At 41.5% G+C, this 22,146-nt stretch overlaps 1 protein-coding gene across 4 annotated transcripts in view; it reads left to right on the forward strand.

Annotated features, from left to right (window-relative positions):
- LOC124113141 overlaps window positions 1-22,146 on the forward strand; it is a 139,309-nt gene that overhangs the window by 28,629 nt on the left and 88,534 nt on the right. The gene's annotated exons all lie outside the window — the stretch shown is intronic.

The raw sequence follows: 22,146 nt of genomic DNA on the forward strand, positions 1-22,146 counted from the left end.
TTTATCAATATTCAGGCTTCATTCCGGAGGGAGGGGGTGGGGGGAGAGGGGGGGGGAGGGGGGGGGGGGGGGGGGGGGGGCACATATCGGCTTCAGATTCGAACTCGGGCTTTCGGCGTGACGAGCGAACGCCTTTTCTACTCTGCTACCCCGCCTCCTGATTTGATATTTCTTATAAGAGCATCCGTTATTATGGCAGCGAGATAACACAATAATTTGTATTCGACTTAATCACACTTAATTAGATTCGAATCCCTGTACGGTTGCACTATGTAAAGCACCCCTAGAAAAGTGTCCTCTTCGTGAGAGTCGACAAATGAGGATCAGATGGTCACAATGTATGACCCGAATAAGGGTCATCGTACCCACAGGTCATTTTGACCGTTCGATTCCCATACCGGCCACAAGTGGAATATATCTTCACGATGACAATGGATACAATTGACTTAATCGGCCCCAGATTCCCTATGGTTAACTGGGGCCCGTTACACAAAGCGATACTAGTGTCATAAGTCTGTGTTAAAGGATGGAGGTACGATTACCTTTGAGCTGAGATCGCTTTTAGGGACGGGCCCTGAACAGTACGTGAAAGTTGTGCAAGTCAGTGTGTCGGTTTTATCAAAACTGTGAACACTTGAAACAATTGGACTGCTGACACGACCATATGGTGTTTTTCCTTTGCAACATTTCACGGATTCGGGTGTCACGTTTATCAATCTATCCCTAATTCATATCCTGGAGTTAGATAAGACGCCTTGGAAATATCTCAGCTATTGCCGTGCAGAAATTAATAAACACAGGGTATCTCTATAAATGAGGATATTTGTATGTCAGGCCTGTTTGTTGTTTAACGCCACACACGGCAATATTCCAGCTATTTGACTGCGGTTTTTGAATAATCGAGTCTTGAAAAAGACAATTCAGTGATTGACATGATGAGTATCGATCGGAGCGTCTAAGGACCTACATCACTTCGGGCTCACTCACTCACTCACTCACTCATTCGACCACCCACCTACCCACTCAATCACCACTCACTCGCTATCCAAACTATTAGCCCAAATATGACACACTGACCAATGCAGGGATAAGTACTTACTCTGAACTTTGTGGGGGGCACGGGTGGCCCAATCGTCTTAGGCGCCGCGATCCGCTGTGCAGAGTTGCGTCCCTTGGGAACGCCAGAAACTTATGATTGTGGTTTCGAATCCCGGTTCGCCCCGATTATGTTTCTAGGTTTGTCAGCACCATACCCGTGCTCGTGGGTTTCACCGAAGTGGTAACCGTCTGAGACCTGCATCACTTCGGGCTTTCCTCCCACATTAAGCTGACACGCCGCGATATAACTGGAATACTGTTAAAAGCGGCGTTAAACCCAACTCACTCAATCAACTCACTGAACTTTGCATGGTGTAGTTCAAAAATCAACCCTGTCTGTTACCCTCATTGTAGGGGACCTAGGTGCAGAAAAACAAGTTTAATGCATTTATTGAGTTATCTACAACGGAGCCTCCCAAGAATATACCAAAGCCCCCTGACGGCGCCACAGCAGGCCATACATTGCCATTACTGTCTTCTACAAGTCAATAAAGTTCACCATATTTCGCATCCCCATAGTGACGCGCCTTGAGTTACTGCTTTTCAAAAAGACTCGAGAGCTAAATCTGATGTTTTCTAAAAAACATTTCCATTGTGAAGCTCAAAAGGAAAAGTTAGCGTCTGATCCCATTTTTAAAATAACGGAAATGTCCTTCACGAAAGTTATTTTGATAACGGCAAGTTAATAATAAGGGGTGCCCCCAAGCATAGCATGGCATCTTAATGCTGTGAATTAAGCTTAAAGTAGTACTGGGTAATCATGTCTTTTATTCAAAAAACGGTCACGGCTTTTTTTCCGGATTTGAACGGACAGTGTATGTACAGGCGAATTTCAAAAGCTAAAATTGCATGTGAGTATAACTTGTTCGATATTTCTAAAGGTAGTCATTGCGTGGTTTTTCTAAGCGCTGGTTAATGCCAAAAGGCGGCTTACATGGTTGTACTATTTTGAGCGTGGCGTGGGGATTTTCTGCGCGTAAGTCCTTGTTTTGCGAGATAGGCTTAACTAAGCTTCCGTGGTGGTAGTTATAAAAAGGTGAATTTCTTTGTGACGTAATCAGATCACGTGTTACTTTTGATCTTCCAGCCTTTTGGTATCGGGGGCGGTATGGGTAGCCCAGTGGTGAAAGCGTTCGCTCGTCACGCTGAAGACCACGGTTTGAATCCCTACACGGGTACAATGTGTGAAGCCCATTTCTGGTATCATCTAGCCTGAGTGTGTGATTATCCGTGCTCAGGATATCAATCACTTTTTTTTCTGCGCCTCATCTGATAGCCTAGTGGTTAAAGCGATGGCTCGTCACGTCGAAAAGCCGCGTTCGATTCCTCACAAAGAGTACAATGTGCGAAGCCAATTTTTGGTGTCCCCCTGCCGTGATATGGCTGGAATATTGATGGAAAACACCACCCCAACTCACTCACTCACTCGTCCAACGATTGCCGAGTTTGATACCCCACATTGGTACAGATTGTGCCCTTTTGTAGAGTCCTCTGCCTGGATATTGCTGTAATACTGCGGCGTAAAACAATATTCAACCTCATTCTCTCAGTTAACAATATTTTTAACCATGCTTTGGTTGTTGGAAAAAAGCACGAATATTGATTGTGAAGAAGGGGCATTCGTCTCCTACACATTGGCCCTCTCTCAATACTCCCCAGGTCATGACTAGTGGGTGTCGTGTCTAATTAGTGGCAAGCTTTTTAAAACATTAATTCTCATATCTCCCTCGGGTTAGAATAAATGTAGTGGACTGTCGGTGCAATGAATGAAAAACTCATTTTTTTAAACCGAATATATTCATCCAATCTCCCGCAGGACCTCCGAGTTGACGTCATTGTTTCAAAGGGACATAACTCGCCTTTTTATCGTTTTCTTTTTCTTATTCGGATGATGTTCAGTTTGGAAACTTTTTTTGCTCTCGATCGGCAGTTGACACTAAGTCTGTGAGGCGATTAGGAATTCGAAGCTATCACGGCAAACTGATTCAGTTAGGACGTGATTGAGATTAAAACGTCCGAAGGGGATTCTGGACATAATGAAAACTTAGCTTTCAGCCAGTGAAGTCATCTGAATTCGATCGATCACCATAAACATGTACAGTGACTGTCTTTAAATCGATTTTCATCAACTCGATATAAGGTTTAAATTTCACTCAATATATGGTTTATATGGTTTATGATTTAACGATGATCCTGGCAGAGTCCATATCGCTATCATTGACTTATACCGTCAGATATGACAACGGATGTCACGATATACGCTCCAAATCGATGTATCGTTTAAGTCGATTTAAGTTCACTATCCATGAAGAATCCATATCACTATCACAAGGAAACACCGATAACTACAGATAAATCGATATATACTACTCAAAAGAAGTTAAAGAACTCCCTATATCTTCAGATGACTGTAGTATGAAAGCATCGGGTGTTCTTTGACGTCTTTTGAGTATACATGTTCCATTACCACCATGACTTCGAGTTAACTAGATTTCACTGTACTTCAATTACACAGATTTCGTTCCTCTTGCATTTCTGATGTCCCCCGTGAAAGTGCTGGAATATTGCTACAAGCGGCGTAAAATGATACTCACTCACTAACTCTTTCTTCTTGAGCTCTAACCCAGGAGGGGCTGAGCTTAGTGTGAACCTGTTGTCTGTCCCGGTGTCATAGATGCCATAGTCCTACGAGCAGAATATCCGCCGGACAATGTATCCTGGGATAAGTGGTGCCGGACAATTATACCTTGTGTTCAATGTCCGAGGACATTCAGTACTGGTTTATAAGGAGCCAGGGCGGTCGGGTAGCCTAGTGGTTAAAGCGTTCGCTCGTCACACCGAAGACCCGGGTTCGATTCCCGACACGGGTACAATGTGTGAAGTCCATTTCTCGTGTCCCCCGCCGCGATATTGCTGGAATATTGCTAAAAGCGGCGTAAACAAATACTCACTCACTCGCTTATAAGGAACCAATACCCTAGACTCATTGTCTCAGTCAATCAGTATTGGTTTCTGTACACCGGACACAATAGTTCCCAAATACGCCATGCTTGCTGTAAGAGCCGATAATAAGGATTGGGTGGTCAAAATGAGTGACCTGGCTGGCTTTAATAGATCGTGCTCCGACGGCGTTGATTGATGCAAGCAACGACGCGATTCATGAAGGCGTCGGTGAATACAATATTCAATTCGGTTTATTTACGTAAGTTAAGGCCATCGGCCCATAGTTACATTTGTATTACAATGAACGTGATGTACACAGCTGTTATTGTTGTGACAATAATGTACTCCGAAGTGACATCGCTTGATAGATATAGATAGCTAGACGTTTAATTAATTTACAATCAGTTGTAGACATGATGATATTACATTTTTGTTTGGTCGGATATTCACAATATTTTTTGTGGTAAGTGATCCACGTGTAGCTTGTTACAACCGGAGCAGACAAACAAAGAATTATACTCGTCCTCCACATACCCAGTAACAAACACAACATAGTCTTCTGTCACGTTTGATATTGGCGTAGTTTCAACACACAGCCGATGCGAAAAACATCTAAACCGAGCTCACGCCACTCTCAATTTACTGACGGTCACACAACTATGATACAACTCTGTACCAAACAATACCTTGAATATAGAATAAGAGATTTACTACCCTTTTCCAGAAGATTATGCCAATCCTGATCATAACCACATTTCAGACGCGACATAAATTCTGTCAAAATCGAATGAGGATGACTTATACACCGGTTTTCCCATACAGAGTCCAAACCCAAACTGAACAATAAAGATTTACATTTTGAGACCCAATTAGTTTTACCATTACGTTCTGCCTGAAGCCTCATATAATAACATTTCTTTGGAAAGCGACAATCGGACATACTCAATAACCTTATCCAATAACCAATAACTCTTGTGTATGCATAAATATATAATGGATACCGCCCACATTCACCTCGAACCATGTTGTAGGGTGTTGACGATTTGACACCTAGAAAGCGCTTGCTTGCCAATGTATGTATGGTTTCTATTTCATCATTCTGGCGTAGACCCAAGACTTCGGAACCATAGAGCAAAACTGGGACTATTTTCATATCAAATATTTTAAAATACAATGTATAAGTCATATCGAAGAGGATGTAATTTTATCAATGACTTTAAAATTCCAAACAGTGCTTTATCCCCTGTAAACCAGCATTAGAGAAATGACTTGACCAGGACAGGCTCCTCGTAAAAGTAACGCCCAAATATTTATAGGAAGATACACACTCCAACTTTAGACCTTTATAGTACCAAATCTCTTTTCTTGACAACACTCCATCTTTCTTAAAAACAACCACCTTGGTTTTATCTAAATTGACGTCTAAATCATAATCATTACAATACTTTTCTAGAACATCAATACGCTTCTGAAGTCCACCTATAGTATCTGCGATTAAAATAATGATAAGAGCCGATAATGAGGATTGGGTGGTCAAAATGAGTGACCTGGCTGACTTTGATAGATCGTGCTCCGACGGCGTTGACTGATCAAGCAACGACGCGATTCACGAAGGCGTCGGTGAAGACAATATTCATTCACACGCCAGATTAGTTCGTTTCGGTGCAAGATGGCATTAGCATGTTTTCTTTCATCATTTAGTGACGGGGCGTGTGAAAGTGGCATAATCACATTACTTGACAGCAGTATCAACATACAAATATAATTTGTATTGATATTTTTAGTTTTACGAAACAATCTTTCAGAATCAGCCAAACCCATCCGCCCGGTAGACGCATGAGATAGGACAGCTGCCATCATGTATCAAAGGCACAAATCATTTACTATAAACAATGCAGAATAGAGACTTTAAGTCACGAACGTGCCTCGAAATGTGTGAAATTTATTCCAAGCTAGATGTGGTTTAGATGAGATCGGTCGTTTCCTTTGCGCCGTACCGAGTTTGAATAAATATAGCCTTTCACCGTACAAAGATATGCTGTTTTCTCGCATGTCTGTGGCTACTGGTCCATCTCATAGTCCCTGAACCATATTAGTTCCCTTCCGCCCAGCCCTTACCGTAATGCTATAACGTCATGAAGCAAGTCTAGATTTTCAACATGTTCAGCGTCTGAATCCACCGTCTCACTGGGACTCATATTCAGTTTGCATGTAGTTGCTTGTTTCTATCAAAATTATATATTTTCAGCCTTTTTACCCTTTGACTGCATGCGTTGGCATGGACGCCATAGCCAGACTAAATCCAGTTGGTACCGCGATGGCTGAACTGTGTTTATTTCACTTAAAACAAATCAGATCCAAAAAGCAAACCGTTACATCAGCCCCGATTTCACACGTAGGAACAAAATCAATAATTAATCACGAAGAAGCAAAAAAACATAGCCGTTTCCTAATTACGAGGCAAGGGGGCTATGCTATTTTCACATACATTTCATTGTGACCGCGATCGTGTTGTACCATTACATGGTAACCCTGATTTTCATCTGAAATAAACATGACTATTTTCGTGTACATTGCATCGTCGTTGAGGTCAATTTCGTGTTTGCTGTATTGGGAACATGACGTCTATGTGAAATCAACATGACGTTTGTTGGTCATTACAGTAATGGTGCATGTAGATACAATGTTATCTAATAACCTCCCGTCACTTGAGTAGGTACTTACGAGTTCCCGAAACAAACCTGGCACCGCTGGAGTTAGCGGATCTCAAGGAGATTGGAATAGAACCAAACATTTAATGAACATGAAGAGATGCTAACTCTTTAATTTACATTATTACATCGTTTTTTTATTATGATTGATTTCCCGTAACACATGTGTGATGGATATTTTGAGAGTGTCCATGCGTTATTAACGACTTCAGTTGCGTTCTTGGCACCGTGGTTTCTAATTGATATAATTATTATGTCACAAAGATCTAGTTCACGGGCCAGTATGGTTCGAAAACATATTTGACTTGAGAAATAATTATGACATCGAATCAGATTCGGATGGGATGTATGTTTGTAATAGTTCTATTTCTGTTTCAAAATGCGTGAGTTTTGATTAACGCCGTTTTTCAGCAATATTTCTGTCATGTCATGGTGTGCCAGCTGGATATGTGAAGAACCCCCGAAGTGATGCCGGTCTTAGATGTTTACCTCTTTCGTGAAACCCACAAGCACGGGTTTGGTAGTGACAAACCTTGAGATGTAATCAGGGCGAATCGGGATTCGAACCCACGATCATATGTTTCTGGCACTTCTAATTGTGAATAACGGCGCCTTATATAAGACGACTTGACCAACTCTGTCCCCGTTGTCCTCATTAACCTGGACGGTACTGTTCCAAATGAAGTCGTCCGTATTAACAACTGTCCGGATTAACACGTGTCCGAATTAACGAATAATGCTTATGTAACATTGAATCTTTTGGTATATATAGAGTTACCAAGCGTTATCCCCCGACGGGTGGTTATCGGATAACGAGGGTCCGTATTAACGGGGTTTCAGGTTCAACCTGAAATGTATATAACACATCTACATGACATACCATCAACACGAGCTTTTTGTAAAATTATAATCTCTCTACATAGATAGACAGTGCTGTTTAGAAAGTGGTGAATGTAACAAACTCTACATTTAAGATTACTTTCTTCGTTAAGTACAACTTCTACTACTGTATAATTCTTTATTTATATTTTATTTTTTTCATTTATTTTTTATTTAATTAGCTTTAAGTGCAATAGGTAAATCATGTAACGTGGGAAGCATTTAAGATTAATGTCATGTATTATACGTTTGTGAAAAATAGAAAGCCCTTCACTTAAATATCTCCCTGTTGCGGTACACAGTAAAGTCTGCTAATTAATGCAACAATAAATAATTACATTACTATTGATGTAACGAGAAATGTTGCTATTTATCTAAAATATATGTTTGCTCTATGCTAATATATATTCTTTATTTAACACTGTAACAATTTAGGGCGGTCGGGTAGCCTAGTGGTTAAAGCGTTCGCTCGTCACGCCGAAGACCCGGGTTCGATTCCCGACATGGGTACAATGTGTGAAGCCCTTTTCTGGTGTCCCCCGCCGTGATATTGCCGGAATATTGCTAAAAGCGGCGTAAAACCAAACTCACTCACTCACTCACTGTAACAATTTAGAATGTTCCTCTGCAACATTTCTATGGATCACGTTGACCAAAATGTTAAATACATTCTGTTCTGTTCAATTCTGTCGGGTTGTGTTCTGTTCTGTTTTCTTCTGTTGTTCTCTGTCACATGAGCTGTACTGAAAGGCAAATATCTTCAACCCCGAGGACACAGACATTTTGTCAAGCCTGTTTACATGAAACATTTTTTAACATAAATCTTTTTCGAGCAAGAATTTCAACTACACTGGGGGCAGCGAAACGCGTGCCATTCCAGCTCTTGAAATAGCTGGACCATATGTGAGTGTTTCCACTCTCAGGATAGAATTAGAACGGTAATTGATGGCGCAACGAACACACAAGGTTCATTAAAACTCGGAGCGAACGGGCAGCAAGCAATAACTTGCTCACCCGGTAATAATGGGGTTTACGGAGGTTTCCTTCGTTTATAATGCTTTTTATTTGATGTAATAGCCTGTTTTGGTGAGGTAAAACAGTTTTCTGAATTATCATAATAGCATAATGCATGTTTTCATTTTAACCAAAGAGCTTGTAATGAAGAACGTATGTAAATTTGACTGCGCTGGGGGCTAAGGTGCTTCTGAAGCTGGCGGTGCATGATGAAGACTCTCATCACAAGAACAAGAACACGGGAGACTAACATGTATAAATATTAGTTTTTGATTTTACTCTTTAGTCTGTAAGATTTATGTTACTTGGTTCGGGGCATAGTGTGTCTCCAGCAGCCATGCTTGATGTCCACGCCGACAGCGTTGAATCAGCTGATCAATATGTGTGAACTTCGCCGACGGTAATGATCGATCGATGTTCATGCTGAAAAACACTTGTTTGCCTGGACGCGATAGTTAACATGTCACCATATAGTTGGACTGCGGCGTAAAATAACTTCACTCACTCATTATGATATTAACATTCCAAGTATTTCTAGGGGGGCGGGTGGCGGTACATTGGTGCCAAGTGGCATTGTGATTCGCTGTACAGAGTTGCGTGCCTCTGTTGTCGAGAAACCTGTATTCATGGGTTCCAATCCCTACTTAGTCCTGATTAAGTGTCTAGGTTTGTAAGCACCATACCTGTGCTAGTAAAGTCAGCCTGCATTGCCTTCCTTATGAGACACGCCGTGACATATGACAAAAATACTGTTCAAAGCGCACTCAAACCAACTTTGTTAAAGTAATCTGGAGTTTGGTTAATTAAATTATTAATACTCCTCGTTGATGTGATTTATCAGAAAGTATTCAAGTCCCTAATGCACGTTTAACACTCAGATGTTTACGATGCTTTCATTGGCAAAGAACGACATGAACGTTTGTGTGTGATACTTTAGGAGCACGCGATCCCACCATTGGCCTCGGTACCTCAATTTGCTCTGTGTCTCGAGTCACGTCCTCTCTCTTCAGTGTAATTATTTGTTGGCGTGATACACATTCGTTGTTAGGATTTACTGGGAGTTTGGAAGTAAAGTTAATGTGTTTGTGAAGTAACGTCACGTGGAGATGATCGATCGCTTCCCTGTCGAGCATCCAGTATGTACTCTATCAAATCAGCTATGAATGATGAGGGATGATTATGAAAACATTTCGCCATCGTGACAACATTATGGATGTCAGTGCACAGAGATGATGTATAGTGTTTGTTTCAGGATTGTGTAGAGCGGATTCTGTTCGCAATAAACGAATTTGAATCAACTGGAGTTGGGACTGGGCAAATATAGGGAATGTCATGTCACGAGGTGAATACAGACACGATTGAGTGAGTAAGGTTTTAAGCCGCTTTTAGCAATATTCCTGGACACCACAAATGTGCTTCACACGTTGTGCCCATGAGGGGAATCGAACCCGGGTCTTCGGCGTGACGAGCGAACACTTTAACCACTAGGCTACCCATGGCACCGCCTTAAATACAGAGAGAGATGGTGTCCTGGTGTTCTTCTGACACCAGTGTTGGCGAACTGTGTCAATGCTACAACCAGGTGTCCACAAACTCGAGATGGTGTCCCAGTGTTGTACTGACACCACCCCGTGAAGATCCGGAGTAGAATAGGTCTTCAGCAACCCATGCTTGCCGTAAAAGGCGACTATGCTTGTCGTAAGAGGCGACTAATGGGATCGGGTGGTCAGGCTCGCTGACTTGGTTGTTGCATGTCATCGTATCCCATTTGCATGGATCGACGTAGTCTGTCTTACAGACCCTGATACAAATATATATCAAATACAGCCCATGCAAGTCTATAATGTTTGGCAAGTCTAGATTACTGAAAATGAAGAGAATCACTGGGCTCCCTTTTTATTATATTTCATTAAGATAACTGAACAACTGTTTTTTCTGTACGATATGTTCAGTTCAGAGGCTAGATGTTAGTCTAGGATCGACGTTTATGGTGTCACTGGATTGTCAGACTCGATTATTTGCAGTCCGCCGTCATATAGCCGTAATATTGCTGAGTGCCGCGTAAAACAACAAACAAACAAAAAAAAACAAAAAAAAACGTATGTACGTACGACCTGAGTCTCCGCTACCACCAGGTGTCCACAAACACGAGATGGTGTCCCGGTGTTCCAGGGTGGGAGATACACGCCATGTTCGTTCGTCACGCTGATGAACCCTGTTCGACTTGACCCAAGCAATACTGGAAACAAATAACATGTCCGTGTCGGATTATTTTCGATCTGCTTCTCCTTTCATAGAAAAAAAGTTATAGAACGATATCGACACAGTTCTAATTAACGAGGTCCAACTGTTCTGAAAGATCCTCGTTTGCTATCGTCGTGCACCAATTATGGATCGATGACGAAAGCATACACTTTAGTGGTATAGACGTTAGCCAGGTTAATGGTGAGACAGGAATAGTTGGCAGACCTCCTCATTATCCATAGACTCTAATTACAAGGGAAGGTATTGATTCATCAAAGACTAAACGTAGTTTATAACATTGTTGGGCTCTGATGTGACCTTCCAAACCAAGGCCGTGGACTTTGTTGCTACCGACAACGTCGTGAGTGGTTCACGTCTTCGCTATCAAAACCATCCTCCAGGGTAGCATATCCCCATTGTGTTATGATATCCTGTGGATTCACGCGCTACCATAGAGAGCCCGAGTGGCCGAGTCGTCTCTTCTTCGCGAGGCAAGGGAGTTAACTGACCAGTCCAGTTGCCATCCTTGCCGAACTAGACTAGAATTATGGAGCATGATAACGGTTTAAAAATCTGCATGTACGTTTTCTTACTTTGAAGTTATATCTTGGCTGGACCAACGAGTCTATGTATAGACCAAACATAATCGCGTAGCGAAATCGACATCCGGTTTGTCAACTGACGTGCAAATTTCGGTCGGTTTCCGGATTTGTAAAGCTTGTGTACCGCCAGCTCGGCGTCAACAAATATTTTCCAAATCCTTTCATATTTCCTATCAAGGTGTTCACGTTATTTGATGCATTTCGCAATGTAAGACCGTTTTATATAGATCTTGATTATCGATCAGATCGTCTTCACTGGACGCCGCAATTTTGTTTGAACCAAATGCATGTGATATCAGAGCCGGAATCTGATTGGTCATAGGAGGGACATAAAAGGGACATAACCCGTAATAGCTACTTTTGGCGCTACGATCGGGCCCAGAAATTCAAGCCAAGTACGGCAAGGGTTGAAACTGGACTTTTACAGAGAGTTAACTCCCTTTCCTCGTGAAGTCGCAGTCGTCTTAGGCGCTGCAATTAGCTGTGCAGAGTTGCGTCCCTTTGGCACACCAGAAACCTATGATTGTGGGTTCCAATCCCGGTCCGCCCCGATTATGTTTCTGGGTTTGTCAGCACCATACCCGTGCTCGTTGGTTTCACCAAAGAAAACGTCTGAGACCTGCATCATTTCGGGCTTTCCTCCCACATCCAGCTTGAATACTGTTAGAAGCGGCGTTAAACCCAACTCACTCACTCACTCGCTTAGTTTCCTGCAACCCCAAGGGCGACACCTATGATACGGCGCATTTAATGGCAAAGAAAAGAATAGATGGTGACGAACGTTTGGTTGGTGGTATCCATTTTCATCTTTGACAAACTTTAAAATGGATTTGGCTTCTGTAAAATACGTATATCTACATATTGGCGACTTTTATCAATGTTCGGGTCGACTAATGGAAGTTTCTTGAAATAACTTACATATTTCAAGCTACATGATCCTTTCAACGAAGTTCCTCCTGCATATGTAACCCTTGAAGATCCGGGGTAGAATAGGTCTTCAACAACCCATTCTTGCCGTAAAAGGCGACTATGCTTGTCGTAAGAGGCGACTAACGGGATCGGGTGGTCAGGCTCGCTGACTTGGTTGATGCATGTCATTGCGTGTATCGATGCTCATGATATCAATCACTGGATTGTCTGGTCCAGCCTCGATTATTTACAGACCGCCGTCATATAGCTGGAATATTGCCTGGTGCGGCGTTAAACAACAAACAAGCAAACCAACCAACCTCCTGAATATATGTAGCATATGTTGACATGTAACCATGGCAACAGCATCCTTAAACCAGGAAACGTCCCCTGATACACACAAGCCACATCTTTTACACTTCCATTCTTGTTGATCTGATTGCGGGAAATCACAAAATTGATTATAAAGACGATCTTGATAAATTATTTAATCCTGTGGTGCATCTTGTTTCTGAGTCTGGCGAATTGTTTCCCACTGCGTAGATCGATGCGTATGTTAGACAGTTAGTCTCTCATCATTTTGAAAATGTACGCGTATAAATGTTCGTTTTATTAAAAAAATCACAATCTGAATTAGATATAACTTCTCCAACAAATCAAATGTTCCCAGTTACAGCTATTACGATTATATCCATAGGATGTTGACATTTCAAGTCTTATACAAAAAACATTCTCAATTCAATTCAATTCTTTATCGTATTAAAGGCCACGGGCCCATATACAACGGAGTTACATAACATATTTTATAAGATACAAAGTCAAGGTAACAATTCACTTCGTAACAAAACACATGATGTATGTACTAAGCCAGTTGATTTTGTGTTAGAAGATCCTTGCAGGACAGTAATGAAGACAATGTTGTAGCATTAAAATGACATAAAGACCACTGCGGTAAGTACTTGCTTTTTAGATTTTCGTATATAGGGTAAATAAACATAAAATGGTTTTCATCTTCGACAACACTGTCACAGAATGGGCATAACCTTAGGGATTTCTCAAAAGATGAAAATCTCTCTGTTTTAATTTTGAGATCATTCAGGCCAAGTCTAAAACGAATAATGATGTTCTCATTATTCAAAAAAAATTACCACGGAAGAAAAAACAATCAATATTTTTTTAGCCTGTTTTCAAACGTTAAATCTTCCAATATCCAATGCCATCGTGTCTGGTAATCTAGATGCTACTCTCATATATGCCCTCCATCGTGATATTGCTGAAATACAACTAAATGCGGCGTAAAACCATATTCACTTACTCACTGATGAAAAACATATGCAAACGAACGATTATATTAAGCTGATAGAATCCATATTACCGCACTTTATATAGCATGGGCTGCTAAAGGAAACAATTCATCAAGGCTAAATAAGACACGATTGTAGCTGTTATGGTAATTTTGACAAATGACACATGATCGTGTGAAGACAATTACTTGATTTAATGATCCAACTTTTTCTGTAACCATGGTTACCATTATTTGCTATGACAGGAAATTTGAATTATTTGTCGTTGCTAAAACATTATTGATGTATGTCTGCGTCATGATGTTATATCACGAAGGAATATGAGGATTTGTAGATGTACTTACCTGTTGTACATAGTGGTGGTAGTAGTAGTAATAAGGGTGGTAGTAGTAGTAGTAGTAGCATTGGTAGTAGTAGAAGTAGGTGGAGGAGAAGTGGTAGTAATAGTAGTGGTGGTAGTAGTATTAGTGGTAGTAGTAGTTGTTGTAGTAGTAATAGCAGCAGTAGTAGTTGTTTTTATAGTAGTAGCAACAACAGCAGCAGTATTAGAAGTAGTACTTGTAGTAGTAGTGATAGCAGTCGTAGTAGTATTAGTAGTAGTTGTAGTAATAGTAGGAGTGGTAGCAGTAGTAGTAGTTGTTGTAATTGCAGTAGCAGCAGTAGTAGTAGAAGTTGTTGTTATAGTAGTAGCAACAGTAGTAGTTGTTCTAGTAGTAGTAGCAGCAGCAGTAGTAGTTATTCTAGTAGTAGTAGTAGTAGTAGAAGTTGTTGTAATTGTAGTAGCAGTAGTAGTTGTTGTTGTTGTTGTAATAGTAGTAGTAGTAGTAGTAGTAGTAGTAGTTGTAGCAGCAGTAGTAGTAGAAGTTGTTGTAATAGTAGTAGTAGTAGTAGTAGTAGTTTTAGTAGTAGTAGTAGTAGTAGTAGTAGTAGTAGTACTAATATTACTTAGCAGAAGTAGGAGGACTGTGAAAGTTATTTTAGCGATGATGGTATTATTGTTGTAAATGTTACTAGCATGTATGTCCTCTTGTCATTTGCTGCATGAGAAACAAACCAACGCTTGGCCGTGCCAGTAAAAAGTGTCAGAAAAACGCCTCGTCTATAATAAACTCGATTCCCTGCTTGGTGCCGATTGCGCTTTTTCCATGTTGCCTTTGTGTTTACAGGATGAATGATTAATGAATAGCCGCGCTCTACCTGACAATCAAATAAGCTCAGTCAAGAATGCATTAGATCGGAGCAGTATCGATTCTTAATCTGTGTCACACAACCTCCATGCAACTGAAAAAGTTCGCCAACAGGTACCCAGAATAATGAATTGTAAAATCGTTTCAGTGGTAGCTTTGGCAGCTAGACGGAACCATTCGGATTCACTCGGCTTATTCCGTTCCCTTCATAATACCTCGTGCAGCAAAAGAGTAGTGGTATAGGTTGACTTAGCTCGGAACCACATTCCGACCCCCGTTTATAATTCGTACAAGGTGACGTCCGATTTTGGTGTCTCTTTACAGGTTACACACAACCAAATGTTTTCCCATAGACTTCTATAGTAACGTTATATTTTTTTTAAATAACTAAGCATTCAACAGCTATTACCTGTACGTGTGTGCACAGTTTGGCCTTAGAGCAGCAATAAAAAAAATAAAAAATTACCAGCTTAGCCAGCTCCTTTTCCGAGTACAGAAAGCTAAACACACCACCCCCAGTTTCGCACCAAATGTCACCTACTTGAAAATAGCTGTGGTCACACTCAGCATAAGTCATCATGTTGAAAAAGACAATACTAAATATAGAAAAACATGGTCAGTTTTAATAACTGGATGGATGTACATTTGAAAGACATACAAATCTTACAGAATATCCTCCAATCACAGCCTGCAGATATCTCTCGATCTGCACTGAAGGCTCCCTACGAAAACCGCACTGTCCAAACTGGTTCTGATTTGGTGTAGTAGAACCTTCATGGCTCATGGAAATTAAGTAAATGATTTGATATCGTCTATGCGAGGGTCATAACTGCCATCAGATTGTGTTGGATTTGTCATAGTCACGTTAAGCAGTGAAACTAGTTAATCCCATCACAAAATGAATGTCCAGCTTGGACTGAGCAATAATGACCATTGTATTCACTTCAAACCCAGTGATAAGTGCCGATATAAACGTCAACCCCAGAGAATAACCAGTCTCGATTATCCGCCGAAACAGATTTCATTGGGCGTAAAAGAGAAAATAGCGGTGGAAATCATCAATGGATTGCTGAAGATCAGGGATGACACCGGGTGTTTGCATGTAAGCATGTCCTGTTCCAACGGTAGTATCATCCACTAACACGTTTTGCACAAAAAAGTAGGTATTTATTTGTTGCCTGACGCCGCACACAGTCCCCCTGCCATACGACGGCTGCCTGTAAACAATCGAGTCTTGGACAGACAATCCAGTGATACAAGAGCGCGTTTACCGATCTTGCTGAAACTAAATTTATTGCTAAGACTTCAATGGTTTTCAATTGGATTCATTGATTTATTAATTGGCTTTCATATTGTGTTCGTCGGATGATGACCCTTCATGACAGTCGTACGATGAGATAAGCAAAGTTATTATATCACGGTCGGACGCTCATATCTATTGACGTTTCCTGTTTATGTCAATAATACAGATTTTAGGGTCTTAAATTGAAAGTATTAGCTGGGTGGGTTTTCGTATATCATATATTAGGAATAAATGTGTATACAAAACCCATGCTTGACGTAAAAGGCGATTGTGCTCGTCGTAAAAGGCGACTAACCGGATCGGGTGGTCAGGCTCGCTGACATTGTTGATGCATGTAATCGTATCCAAATTGCGTGGATCGATGCTCATGATGTTAATCACTGGATTATCAGACTCGATTATTTACAGACAGCCGTCATATAGCTGGAATATTGATGAGTGCGGCGTTAAACAACAAACAAACAATCAAATCTACTTTTGGTATCGCTCGATGGGTTCTTTTGAGAGTGGGCGCAATGGCCGTTAAGTGGGACTCGGAAGTGTGGCAGTCAGGAAAGACTAACTGTTCACTGGGCCCAGAGACTCTAATCCGACCTGTACATGGTATCTGCTGGCCTGATTGAGTGTAGATCGATGCTCATGATGCTCATGATGTCAGTCAATGGATTGTCTGTCCAAGACTCGATTTTAATTATTTACAGACTGCCGTCATATAGGTGGACTATTATACGGCGTTAAACAACAAACAAACAAACAAACCGCGTCGTGGCAGTCTACCGAATCTGACACCCATAAGACAAGACTAGATTACTGAGGACCGACATGTATTCCAACCTAGAATCCCCATGGGTCAGATTTCAAATCAGTGAGATTTGGGGCAGTATTTTGCGAGTCTTTGTCAGGCGCAGGAATACAATACTTGAGTAAACCACTTGTTTATTTATAACAGTGTCAAATGATCTGCAGTCATGTTTGTTAACATAATCACCCCACATGGGAATGCCGCTGACTAAACGTGTGTGGAACGTTATACATCGGTGTATGGAGCTCAGCTATAGAATTCAGCTGATGACATCATTCGTCGGATCGTGATTCCGATTTATCGGATTGGTTTATCGCAACGATAACACTTTTCATTACATGAAAAACGATTATTCTATATATTTTTATTTGTATTTGCCAGTGATCTAGCAGTGTTGGCGTTATTTCGAAACAAGATACTCAACGTCTAGAAACGTGGCGTTCATACGCTTTTAAGCGTCTGTTTCGCGCTGATGTGATTGGCGTCGTTTTTTATGAATTTCTCATTTAATACGCCAGTAACGGTAATTGTAACACTACGGTTATATACAAGAGGTTGGCATTACAGACACAATAGATGTTATACACAGGTTGCGGCATCAAGCATTGTCGGTTTACCGTTACTTAACCGTTATTTAACGCTTTGACCTGTGTGCTGATCGTCGAGTAGGTCCATGCTTGCACATAAAAACTTTTTTTTAACTTGGAACGACATTCAACACTTGTAGCAACAGGAATCCCGTGCGTTCGTGTTTGAATCATTATTGTTGTCGTTGCTTTTATTTATTTATGGGAAGGAGAAGGGGGCTATTAATTGGCCGATACGTCATCATTTGAATGAAAATATTCATCACAAAAAAGTGTCATAATAACACAATGATAGGGTCATATAAACAAATTATACATAAATGTAGCAGATCAGCTGATTTGGTTCCAAACAACGGCCGAGCTCCGTAACGATGTGAGCGAGAGAACGAAAAGAGCTGGAGTTGTGTCGAGCTAAAGTTAAAACCCTGTCTCTATCCCGCTGATTGCGTGTCTTAATTATTCATACAGCGCAGAGATCAGTCGGACAGCGCATAATGCAGTCTTTTTCAAGAGCTGAATGCGTGTTGGAGGTGTTGTATAAGATGAGGATTAAACGCGAAGACAACGGTCTCAGATCGATCGCTCTCTTGGTGGAGAATTTAAAACTTTGAAGTTTCTGGTTTCACCTCGAATAAAGAACTATGACGTAAACGAACACGTGAAAAAACATGTACCAATTGTTTTACAGTGATCCCGTTTCTCTGCAATACGTCAGTACCGGTTTTTTTAATGTATTACGTAAATTACGAATGGTAATGATATGACATGCATAAGAGCTTCTTTGTTGGAAATATTATACGTCAACGCCAGAGACTACGAAGTCTCGATTATCCGCTGAAGCAGATCCATTAGCCGAAAAAATTAAAATAGCTATGAAAAGTATATGAGTGAGTGAGTGAGTGAGTTGGGTTTAACGCCGCTTTTAACAGTATCCAGTTATATCACGGCGTGTCAGCTTAATGTGGGAGGAAAGCCCGAAGTGATGCAGGTCTCAGACGTTTACCACTTCGGTGAAACCCACGAGCACGGGTATGGTGCTGACAAACCTAGAAACATAATCGGGGCGAACCGGGATGGGATTCGAACCCACAATCATAGGTTACCAGATGTTCACGAAAAGGGTAACATCCGCCACTCACCACTTTGCCAAAATGTAACGACGTTTCAGGTATTCTTCTTCCTCTTCATCACAGTGAGTGAGTATTGTTTTACGCCGCTTTTAGCAATATTCCAGCAATATCACGGCGGGGGACACCAGCAATGGGCTTCACACATTGTACCCATGTGGGGAATCGAACCCGGGTCTTCGGCGTGACGAGCGAACGCTTTAACCGCTAGGCTACCCCACCTCCCCCTCTTCATCGGATGAATACTGAATAGAATATGTTGAGATAAAAATAGTGGCTGATGTGTACTTATAAATAGATAGAAGGTGGAAGGGTAGCCTAGCGGTTCGCTCGTCACGCCGGAGACCCATTTCGGGTGTCCCAGCCGTGACATTGCTGGAATATTGCTAAAAGCGGCGTAAAACCATACTCACTCACTTACAGACAGACAGGGTTTAATGTACAAAGATATGTAGCAATATAACGTGGAACAAGTGGATGAACGTCGGAAAAGCCAATGAGACCAAATGAAATCATAACGATGTGGCTAGGCTGGGTGTGAAAGCGTGAATGTTATCGCGTTGTCCTTGAACGTTAAACCCACCTATGCTGCCTGTTTGTTTGTTGGTTAACGTAGCACTCAGCAATATTCCAGCTATATGTCGGCGGTCTGTAAATAATCGAGTCTGGGTCAGAAAAACTAGTGATTGACATCATGAGCATCCATCTACGCAACTGGGATACGATGACATGCATCAACCAAGTCAGCGAGCCTGACCACCCGATCCCGTTAGTCGCCTCTTACGACAAGCGCGGGTTGCTGAAGATCAATTCTTACCCGGATCTTCAAGGATTCATCCTTTGTATAATATCAATAACAATTGCGACAATAATTGTTCAGCGCATTGAGACTTGTGTTTTTTTTCTATGTTAGAAGCAGCCTCGCGAGATACATTGTGAGGCAAACAGATGAGAAATGTTTTCCAATGACGTCTACCTCATGGTCACAGACACGTGTTATGGAGTTTTTGCTTTTTACAAGAATTGATTAGCGTTTTTTGGAAGTGTTTACACACCGAGAAGCGCTCGGCAATAGAAGGGGACAGCTAACAGCCCCGTGATGAAGTAGTGTCTACTCAGGGCTACTCAGGTGGTAGGTACATTTACGTGCTATTGATCGCATGATCCGATTAAGATTCAAGTATCATTGGCTTTCGCAACACGCATTACTGAGATTACTGGTGGGATGGGTCTGGGATTGAAGGAGACCATTGCCGATTGTCTGTTTCCATGGAATGATGCTCGTCAGGGTGATAAACAATGCTTGTAATAAAAAAATGATTTTCAATTTGGACACGATACCTCTAGCATGTTTAAATCGGAGTGGTTGGTTGGTTGGTTTGTTGTTTAACGCCGCACTCAGCAATATTCCAGCTATATGACGGCGGTCTGTAAATAATCGAGTCTGGACAAGACAATCCAGTGATTGATACCATGAGCATCGATCCACGCAATTGGGACCGATAGCATGTATAAACAAGTCAGCGAGCATGACCACCCGATCCCGTTAGTCGCCTCTTACGACAACCAATGAATGAGTGTTGTTTTACGGCACGATCAGCAACATTCACGCTACATCACGGCGGCCTGTGGGTATATTTAGGGTCTGATTGACCAGTGGTCAAGGGCAGGAGTGAATGACAGAGTGGGGAGGTGAGTGACAGTTACTAGGTGAAAGAGTGAGTGGAAGGTGAAATGGGGTTTAACGCCGCGTCAAAGATTATTGCACGTTCATGCACGTGTGTGTATCTGTCTGCTTGTACTAGTCTGGACTGATGCCAATTTATAGTGCTAGCTCACTGAGATACCATGCCGCAGTTTAACATGAATACCCAGCTCAGACACAGCACTGGCTCCGAACCGACCAGTCCTTGTTTTAGCCCCTTAATGCCGAGCGAAAGGCAGGGTAAGAACAAGTACCAGTGTTTATACAGTTTATACATCAAAAGACGCTAACCATCAATCAACCGTAACCAAGGCTACTACATACCACCAGCGTACCATCAACTTATCAAAGACCCCAATCAGTCTTAATCCTTTTGTTGTTTATATTACAGCCTTCACCGGCCAACATGTTTTACCCGTCTGTGTACATAACGGGCTTCTCCACTCCAGTGTAACTGCATCTTAAACCTCCTCAACTGTATCAACACTGCCTCCTATCCTGTATATATACTTGTCAACCATACTCTGTACCTCACTTGCTTGATAACGTTGTTAGAACCTACACCGAAACGTCGCTGTAATAAAGAAGTTGTTCATCCATATATCTTATCCTTACTTAGTACTTCAACTTCTAAATGCCTCTCAAAGAAGGTACAAGACTAGTTAGGAAAGAACTCCAGCATCGCAGACAATCATAGCCAGCCTCAGTACTTTCTTAGATTGGGCCTGAATACGGTCCTTGGTTTGCCAAAAATACCAATGCTGTTGGGATTCTTTATTATATTTGACCTGCATCCCCTTCAGCTTCTCCCCCACCTTAAGCCAACATACCGTGTTATAACTGAAGTGTTGTTCAAAGTGCGTAAACTTCCAACGTCCTCACAGAATTAATTAAAGCAGAAATCGTTTCTTATACAGAGCAAGGGAAGAAAAAATTAAGTTCTTCCAGCTGAGCTTCTTTTTAAATTCGGTTAAATTATTTTTGACGGCACGTCCCGAAGGCAAAAGCTGCACCGACAAAAGTGTTGATTGTCAAGTTGGTTTAACATTCCTTTGCTGGCAAGGCAAACTGATTTGCCTTTGGTGGACAGACACTCAGCATTGGGACCACGGAGTCAACATTTATGCGAAGTGGGTTTTGGAAAAAAAATGTAGACTTATGTTTAGTCTCTAAAATGAAATATTTGTTTTCCGTGTGATTTTGTCTTGTTATATATTATACAAAGGATGGATCCTTGAAGATCCGGGTTAGATTGATCTCCAGGAACCCACGCTTGTCGTAAGAGGCGACTAACGGGGTCGGGTGGTCAGGCTCGCTGACTTGGTTGATGCATGTCATCGTATCCCAATTGCACAGATCGATGCTCATGATATCAATCACTGGCCATGGCTTGTCTGGTCCAGACTTGAATATCTACAGACCGCCGTCATATAGATGGAATATTGCCGAGTGCGGCGTTAAACAACAAACAATCAAAGAAACAAGATGCCACACTTCCATTGAATATCAAAGCAATTCATAAGCATAAAAATCGGACATCAACATCGAAAAGTTACTAGAAACTAGAAGTCTATATAAAGACGCGAGGCAGCCTCGTCAGTTACATGCATTTCAACAAACATGTAGCATGCTTTATCAACATCGGTGACTGAAAATGGCATTTACTTTCGAAAGCTTTTTTTTACAATGGCTTTGCCAATCAGTTAACTCCCTTGCCTCGGGAAGATGATC

Source organism: Haliotis rufescens, unplaced genomic scaffold (genome assembly GCF_023055435.1).
Source record: "Haliotis rufescens isolate VD_foot unplaced genomic scaffold, xgHalRufe1.0.p SCAF_17, whole genome shotgun sequence".
Taxonomy (NCBI): Eukaryota; Metazoa; Mollusca; class Gastropoda; order Lepetellida; family Haliotidae; genus Haliotis; species Haliotis rufescens.